The sequence below is a fragment of the Ochotona princeps genome, chromosome 14, assembly GCF_030435755.1.
Source record: "Ochotona princeps isolate mOchPri1 chromosome 14, mOchPri1.hap1, whole genome shotgun sequence".
Classification (NCBI taxonomy): Eukaryota; Metazoa; Chordata; class Mammalia; order Lagomorpha; family Ochotonidae; genus Ochotona; species Ochotona princeps.
The window spans coordinates 46861176-46870231 of NC_080845.1; the positions used below are offsets into that span (position 1 = coordinate 46861176).

The 9056-nt window shown below is 42.5% G+C and overlaps 1 pseudogene; it reads right to left on the reverse strand.

Moving 5' to 3' along the window:
* Window positions 1-775: 775 nt before the first annotated feature.
* LOC101535522 (snRNA-activating protein complex subunit 1-like) lies at window positions 776-2564 on the reverse strand (annotated as a pseudogene).
* Window positions 2565-9056: the final 6492 nt, after the last annotated feature.

A 9056-nucleotide genomic window follows, 5' to 3' on the forward strand; every position in this document is an offset into this window, starting at 1 on the left:
CTAACTTCGGACCAGAAATGGTCTCCCCAAGAAGCTGTTCAACCCATATGGACAATAAGTAGCTGGACTCTATGCTTGGTATATGTTTGCAAGGAAAGAATCTTGATTGAATTTGAACTGTAATACTGCATCAAGGTGGAGGAATCCACCGGGGGGAGGGGAGGGGGAGGGATGGGGGGATTCCCAGAGCCTATGAAACTGTCACATAATGCAAAATAATTAACAATAAAAAAAAAAAGAAAAAAAAATGTTTCTTTGGCTCTTTTTCTGTCAATTGCTTGGGTTTGTTCTGATTCCATGCAGACTCAGATTCCTAAGTGTTAAGTTTAACTCGATGATGCCTTCTTGACTTGGAAACCTGAACAACAAATGAAAGGCCTTTGACTTTATTTGTGCTATTGATTCTGTGCTTTCACAGCTCTGATTCTTGTGAATGCTCCTCCTTCTTTTCTTCTCCATCTTTTGTTTTTGGGGGAGGATTTTAAAAAAAGATTTATTTATTCTTATTGCAAAGTCAGATAAACAGAGAGAAGGAGATTTCCATCCGATGATTCACTCCCCAAGTGACCACAATGGCCAGAGCTGAGCTGATCCAAAGCCAGGAGCCAGGAGCTTCTTCTGGGTTTCCCATGTACCACAGGGTCCCAAGGCTTTGGGCCGTCCTAGACTGCTTTCCCAGGCCTCAAGCGGGGAGCTGGATGGGAAGTGGAGCAGCCAGGGCACAAGCCTACACCCAAATGGGATCCTGGTGCATGCAAAGTGAGGACTTTAGCCACTAGGTCACTGCATCTGGCCCTAGGGGAGGATTCTTTCTGTCTTCCTGCCACTATTGATGCTCCAAAACCATGTTCATGTCAAAAAGAAACTTTTTTTTAATCAAGCTGAAGGCTTTGTCTGGCCTGGACTTAGCAGTTGAAGTTTCCCATTTCATGTTCTGCTAAAGATCACGAACATTCAACATTTCCTCTAACACATCAGAAGTAGTAAGTTTCATTACATGATCAACTGTAACCTAATTCTTTTTTACTTTAGTCTGCTGAATTTTTTTCTTCATTCTGGATCACTGCAATTTTGGGAGTGCTGAAAAGTGAAATGATTTCTCTAGTTGCAGCTTCCAGAAAATGTAAGCACATGAAGATGTTGTACATTTATCAAATCTTGCTGAAACTTAAAAACTTCATCCCAATCCTTCAGGGCAACTCTGATCTTCAGTTTTAGTTGGCACAGCTGGGTGTTACAGAATCCATACAGTAGATATAAATTACCAATTTGGATCTGGAAAGTATATGGAGGTAAAAAGCATTGCCAAGACAGACATGCTCTCTACATCTCTCGTTTTGCCAGAGAAGATGGTTTCAAACTTCATGTTCCTTCAGAGCTCCGTGAAAGCATGCGTGGTCCATCTCCTGGGAGCAGCTCAGCAGCATCTCACAGTCTGTTTTTCAGGCACCAAGCTATGTATCTATCTTTCTTCCTTCCTTCCTTCCTTCCTTCCTTCCTTCCTTCCTTCCTTCCATCCTTTCTTCCTCTCTCTCTCCCTCCCTCACTCCCTTCCTTCCTTTCTTTAAGATTTATGTATTTTATTGGAAAGGCAGATTTACAGAGAGATGGAGAGATAGAGAAAGATCTTCCATCTGCTGGTTCACCCCCCCACCAAGTAGCCACAATGCCTGGAGCTGAACTGATTTGAAACCAAGAGCCAGGAGCTTCAATCACATGGGTACAGTGTGCCACAGCTTTGTTCTAAGTGGAGCAGCCGGGACATGAACCAGCACCCATATAAGATTCCGGTGACGCAGGCAAGGATTTAGCTGCTGAGCCATTGTGTCAGGTCCTATGCTATTTTTCTAAAAAAGCAATACTAAAAAAACTGGCATCTGAGCAGTGGTAAGACACTGGGAAGATGCCCTTTGTCCCACATGGGAATAACCAGGAAAAAGAAAGGCAAGGAAAGGGGAAGAGGAAGAGAGTAAAGGGGGGAAGGGAAGAGAAGCAGAAGAGAAGGAGAGGGAAATGGGAGGAGAGGAGAGAGCAAGGGAGGGAAAAGGAGAGGAGAAGAGTGGAAGGGAGACGAGCGGAGGGCCGGGGGAGGAGGAGAGTGTGGAGAGGAGGACAGGGGAGGGGAGAGGAGGGGAGGTAAGAGGAGAGGAGGGGAGAGGAGAGGAAGGGAGGGGGAAAGAGAAGAAGGGAGGGGAGAGAAGTAGAGAGGAGAGAAGTGGAAGGGAGAGGAGTGGATGGGGAGGGAAGGGGAGGGGAGAGGAGGAGGGAGAGAGGAAAGGAGTGGATGGGAAGAGCAGGGGAGGGGAGAGGAGAGGAGTGGATGGGAAGAGTAGGGGAGGGGAGAGGAGAGGAAGGGAAGGGACAGGAAGGAAGGGAAGAGAGAGGAAGGGAGAGGAGGGAAGGGGAGAGAAGAGGAGAGGAGGGAAGAGGACAGGGGAGAAGAGAGAAGAGAAGAGAGGTGAAGACTCTAAGTTACGTACACAATAGGTTAGTCTGATGTCAGTTCTCAGGTTGGTTCACACAGAATACCCTCGTAGTACATACCTCAAACAGTCAGATGCCATTACTCTTTTATAAACACACAAACCAGAGTGTGGTAGTCTTGAGCAGCATTCTAGGGCAAATAGCCCTTTGCAAGGAAGGCTCTCCTGCCTATCTGTCAGAGAGCTTTCTCTGCTTCTTTCAGCCCTTTGCTTTGCTCACTCCTCCCTTGTCCATGTGCCTCCTTCTTTGTGGTCAAGAGACAAAGAATGCAGCAAGGAAAAAAGGCTGTAAGCCGCATGGGAGAGGAGAGACTATAGCAGAGAGTTGCAACATGAACACAAAGAGCTGGAAGCTACTGTTTCTGGACACACACCCCAGAGATTTGAGCCAGACTCCTGCAACATGAGCAGCGTTAACTCCTGTGCCACTTGCGTTTCTCTTTAGAGTACCAGGATTCAGTGAATTGCTCCAGCTCATGATTCCAGTTTCCTGCCAAGCAGACCCAGGGAGGCAGCTGTGATGGCTGCCTTCCACTCAGAAAGGAGATCTGGTGTGTGTTCCTGTCCCAGCTTCACCCACAATGGGCATTTAGGAAGTGAATCAGCAGATGGCAGGTCTGTCTGTCTCTCTGCTTCTCATACACAATATATATATGTTATATAATATATGTTATATATTTATTGGTTGTTTTATATATAATAAACATTATAATATATTATATAATAAACATATAAACATATAAAATAAGCATGTCAGCTCAAACTGAGCTCCAGTAAACAGAATGAGAATCTTTGAGAAAAGGTATAATTTAGGCTTTTTTTTTTTACATCCATGAAAAATTTGTTTCTCCGTTTTTTCTCTTTCTCCTCATTGTACTTAAGAAATACAACTTAATAGAGCATTCAAAGCTGTATATTATCCCTATTCTACAGAGATAATAAGCACCTGATTTCCTTTCTCTCTCTTCTTCTTTTGTTCTTTCTTTTTACAGATATATTTATTTATTCGAAAGAGTAAGAGAAAGACAGAGAGTTAGGGACAGATACCTTCCACCTGCTGGTTCACTCTCCAAATGGCCACAAAGGCCAGGACTGAAGTCAAGAGCTGAAGCCAAGAGCTTTGTCTGTGTCGCCCATGTGTGTGGCAGAGACCTCTGCGCTTGAGCTGAGCTATTCTCTGCTACCTTTTCAGGCCCACAAGAAAACAACTGGATAAACGGGGCAGCTGAGATGCCAACCAGTGTCCATAAGGGCTGCCAGTGTAACAGCTCACTGTGCCATAACCCTGCCCCTGACTTTCTTTAACTTAGGAGATGTTTATAGAGTTTTGAGCTTGCAAGTTTTTTTGCCCTCTTTGCTACCTTCCAACACACTATTCATACTTCCAAATAAAGAATAATTGTATAGTTACTCCTAGTCTGAACAATGTCCATGGATAAATTCTAGTTGACTGGGAGCTATAGTTCCTACTTAAATTTGATTAAAAATTAATTTGATGTATGCAAATTCACCGCAGGCTAGATTTGTTAATTTGTTCTTCAAACCTTACTTTAAAAAACATTCAAAACTGCTTATATTTAGAATACATAATGTCAGCGGGATAATTAACAAGTATGTTCAAGAGAGTGTATTTTTAAGGGTAATGAAATCAACTTCTAGTTTTTAAAAATGTAAAAAAAAACCCTCTTGATTTATTTACTTTAAACTTACTTTTAATAGTTGAAAATAAACCTAGAAATGTGTTTCAATAATTGGCGTTATTCAGTCAGAGCTACTTTAAAAAAAAGATTTTAGTTATTTGAGAGGGAGGGAGGGAGGAATGGAGAGAGAGACAGAGAGAGAGAGAGAGAGGAGAGAGATCCTATCCACTGGTTTAGTCTGCAGACACCCACAACAGCTGGGGTGGCTCAAGCCAGGAACTCGAAAATCAGTCCAGGTCTCTGTGTGTGGGTGACAGAAATCCAAGTACCTTAGCCATCACTGCATTGTCCTTGAAGTAGATAGGAACTTCCCAATTCAAGGTATTTCTTTGAAGACTCTCTGTTTTATGGAAACAAAGGAGGTGAGGACACAGCAAGGTGTGATACATCCCGGTTTTGAAATGCACCTTCAGGGCTTTTCCAGGGCTTTTCCATGGGTGTGTTCCATGCCTAATTGATGTTTGGATTGAGGAATATGCAATTTGGTGTGACATTAACCGCAAGTGAGATACCTGACACATTAAGAGGATAATTAAGATCAAAACCAAAGGTATGACCAGACATAAATGAGTGGAATAAAATAGGAAAGTCTTTTTTTAAAGGATGAGGCCAAATGTCCATGATATTGTAGCAAGCGGTTCCTAGAAGTTTGCTGTGCTCAGTTAGGCAACTGATTAGAAGATAAAGAATGAGATTTAATTTATTTCAAAAGCTTAACTTTTTTTTTAAAAAAAGATTCATTTTTATTGAAAAGGTAGATAAGATTGAAGGAGAAACAGAGAGAAAGATCCTGTATTCGCTGGTTCACTCCCCAGATGGCCACCATAGCTGGAGCTAAACTGATCTGAAGGCAGGAGCTTCCTCCCGGTCTGTTATGTGAATGCAGGGTCTCAAGACTTTCCCAGGCCACAAGCAGGGAGCTGGAAGGGAAGTGAAACAGCTGGGACACAAACTGAGTCTCATGTGGGATCCTGGTGCTCACAAGGCAAGGATCCAGCTGTTTTGAGCCATTGCTCTGGGCCCAAGGTTTAAAAATATTTTTGTTTGAAAGATAGCATGAGAGAGAGAGAAAGAGAGAGAGAGAGAGAGAGAAAACTTCCATATGCTGGCTTACTCATTAAGTGTCTAATGGGTTAAGCCAGCACAGGATGGGATGGGAGTTGCAAATTCAATTCAGGTCCTTCAAGCCGTGGCAGGGCCCCAGGCACTTGAACCATCATCACCTGTTACTTCCCACGGTACAAGTTAGCAGGAAGCTGAAATCATGACCACAACCAGGACTGAAATCCAGACAACCTGATAGGGCAAGTGCATGTCCCACTGGCAGCTTAATCCCTGGACTGTATACTCATTCCAGAATGGAATGTCTCTCTTTTTTTTGTAAGATTTATATATTTTTATTGGAAAGGCAGATATACATTGTAGGACAGAGGGGAAGATTTTCTGTCTGCTAATTCACTCCCCAAGCGGCCGCAATGTCTGGAACTGAGTCGATCCAAAGCAACGAGCCAGGAGCTTCTTCCGGATCCTCACGTGGGTGTGGGATCCCAAGGTTTTCAGCCATCCTCAACTGCTTTCTCAGACCACAAGCAGGAAACTGGATGGGAAGCGAGTTCCCCTAAACAAAGGTCTTTTACATCCTTTTCTGTACTCAGCTGATGTTTTCCTTCATGGGTGGTCGGCGAATCTAACAAAGACATTCAGGAATTACACTTGCCGGTGGACTCTAAAATGCCAGGAGATGTGCAGGACTCCACTTGAAGGTCAAACTGTTGAATGTTGTTGGCTACTGTCCCTTACCAACTGTCTATGGGGAACAGAGTGCTGTTTCTGTGCATTGTATGATGATCCACTCGGGGCACTTAAGTTACCGCATTATCTCAAACATTCAACAACGCTCCTAGCTTTTTCTCTTTTGCACATGGATATTCTATTTAAAATGGACTTGAAATGATGATGGATGGAGTATGGATTGGAAATATCCAAACTCTGATTTAAGAGTAGCTATCACTAGATGTTTTTCCTTTAATCACACAAGTCCCAGTTGACCTATTAGCAGGAAGTCCAATTACCTCAGGACTAATTTTCTGCTCTTTGTTTTGCTGTTAGGCATTTTAAGCTTTTCCTACAATGTAAAACATCGTTTTCATTATAGGAATGAAAGCTGTTTTAATAAAAAAAAAATGGAACGAGAAATAAGCAACTCAAGTTGACTTGACAGTGACATTTACAGACATCCAGCCAGGGAGAGTCCCAGGACGGGGGAGCTGAGAGTTCTTTCTCCAGATCAGAGGACAGTGGTGTATTTGTGTCATTGCGTCCGCGGTTTACTTGTTTCCATGGTAGCAACCTCAGTCAGCTGAGTACAGGCAGGTTGCTCTTCTGTTGAATACGCTCTCTTATCATCTTGTAAATTATTATTTTTTTTGCTCTGCTTGGCTATAGGAGACCAATGTCAGGGAGAATTTGTTCCCGACTAGAGGGTAGAGCACAGAAGAAAAATGTAGGCAAAACAAAAATATGAAAAATGGTTTTAACCCTCACCTCTGCAAATAATTACACATTATACTCCTGAACGGTGGATAAAGTATCAGTGTTGTCATGGTGATAGTTCTCACATTCTGGGAACAGGTGACTACTTTTTTGAATTTTGCTCTTTATTAGTCTACATAATAAGTTATTACTAACTTTACACTTGATCTTAGCCAAAAGGCCGAGAAGTGATTTTATTACAACTTTAAATGAAATGGGTTTTATCTTTCAATTAAATGGCTCCTCTAAGTGTCTTTTGGGTAGTAAACAGTGATTTATGCTTAGCTTTTAGGGTTGATGAGACACATAAGTTTACTGAATTGTTAAAACAATCCTATCTTATTTTATTTATTGGTTTGCTTAAAGATTTTTTAAAAAGATTATTTTTATTGGAAAGCCAGATTTACAGAGAGAAGGAGATACATAGATAAAGATCTTCTGTCTGCTGGTTTACTACCCAAGTAGCCATAATGACCAGAGCTGAGCTGATCTGAAGCCAGCAGCCAGAGGCTTCTTCCAGGTCTCCCACGTAGATGCAGGGTCCCAAGGCTTTGGGATTAGAACCGGCATCCATATGAGATCCCAGTGTGTGCAAGGCAAGGGCTTTAGCTGCTAGGCCACTGCACCAGGCCCAATAAATAATTTTTTTTTTAAAGTTTTCTTCATCCATTCGGTGATTATAATGAGGAATACCATAATTGGAAGATTAAGATCTGTTAAGCACTAATGTAATAACGTGAAGTACAGTGAGCCTGAAAACAGATTAATGCACTTCACAAGTGCCTGCTTAGCCAACTTAGGACTTTCCTAATTGAAGTCAATCATAAACCTTGGACTTAAGCACAAGTGTAAAATGATGTCACCTTTTCATGGAAAACTTTTCTAAAATGTAACTTCTCTTTTTATTTATTTCTTAAAAATAATTATTATTTTTTTTTAAAGATTTTATTATTATTGGAAAGCCGGATATACAGAGAGGAGGAGAGACAGAGAGAAAGATCTTCCATCCGATGATTCACTCCCCAAGTGAGCCGCAACAGGCCGGTGCGCGCCAATCCAAAGCCGGGACCAGGAACCTCTTCCGGGTCTCCCACGCGGGTGCAGGGTCCCAAAGCTTTGGGCAGTCCTCGACTGCTTTCCCAGGCCACAAGCAGGGAGCTGGATGGGAAGTGGAGCTGCCGGGATTAGAACCGGCGCCTATATGGGATCCTGGGGCTTTCAAGGCGAGGACTTTAGCCGCTAGGCCAAGCCGCCGGGCCAGAGAAAAGAAGTTTTGTGTGTGTGGAAAATAGGACTAAAAGTTTACTTTGTTGTAGAACTGAAATTCTTGCATTTTTTATTAATGTATATTTCCATGAACTTCTGGAAGATTTTCAGTATAGGAGTATGTAAGAGAGAATTTGTGGAGTTTGAGAAGTCTCATGATGTGATGTCTGCCAATGGGGAGAATCTACAGGCAAGTGGTACAATATAGCCTAAATCTGAAAGTATGCTCACTGGGGTGGCATGGTGGTAGATCGGGCTAATCCTCCACCAGCCCAGCAACCAGCTGTGGCTGCCATATGGGGACTGAGCCAACAGATGGAAGATAGGTTTATCTGTCTCTCTCGCCTTCTCTGTAACTCTGACATTCAAGTAAAATAAAAACATCTTTAAAAGCTCAAGAACCAAGGGATTCCCAGGCAGGAGAAGATGGGCTGGACACCTAAGCTCCCGAAGGGACAATGAATTTGCCTTTTTGCTCCTTTTTTGTTTTATCTTGAGTCCTCAACAGTTTGGATGGTGAGGGCATCTTATATTGCTGAGGGCAAATGACTATTTAGTCCACTAATTCAAACATTAATCCCAGAAAGACACACTCAGATCTCTGAATATCCCTTATGCCTGTCACATTTATGTATAATAATTATCTTGGCAGTTCCATCGAATGTCATTTATTCATTCATCAAGCACAACGCATGCTATGTACTGCACGTTATAGCTGGGAGTGAAGTACAATGGTAAATCCAAAGTCTTGGCTCTTGGGAACTTCACACAAAAGTTTGATAAGCGCTGAGATAAGGTTGATCAGAAGAGGAAGGGTGAAAAGTCGCAGGCCAGAGTTCAGGGAAGGTTTACTAGACAGGACTGGACTGGGATTCACCACGTCCAAGTACTGACAAACAGTTCATCATGAACCCACTTAAAACTGTCCAAATCTGTGTTCCTAATCCTCTTGTGGAATGTACTGTCACCTCCACTCATTTAATCTAAGAAAGAAACCAAGCTGTTGTCCCAAACTCCTTTTCTATCCCAACGTTCTCTGTTACTTTTTGAATTTTTATTTGAAAGCCAGAGTATG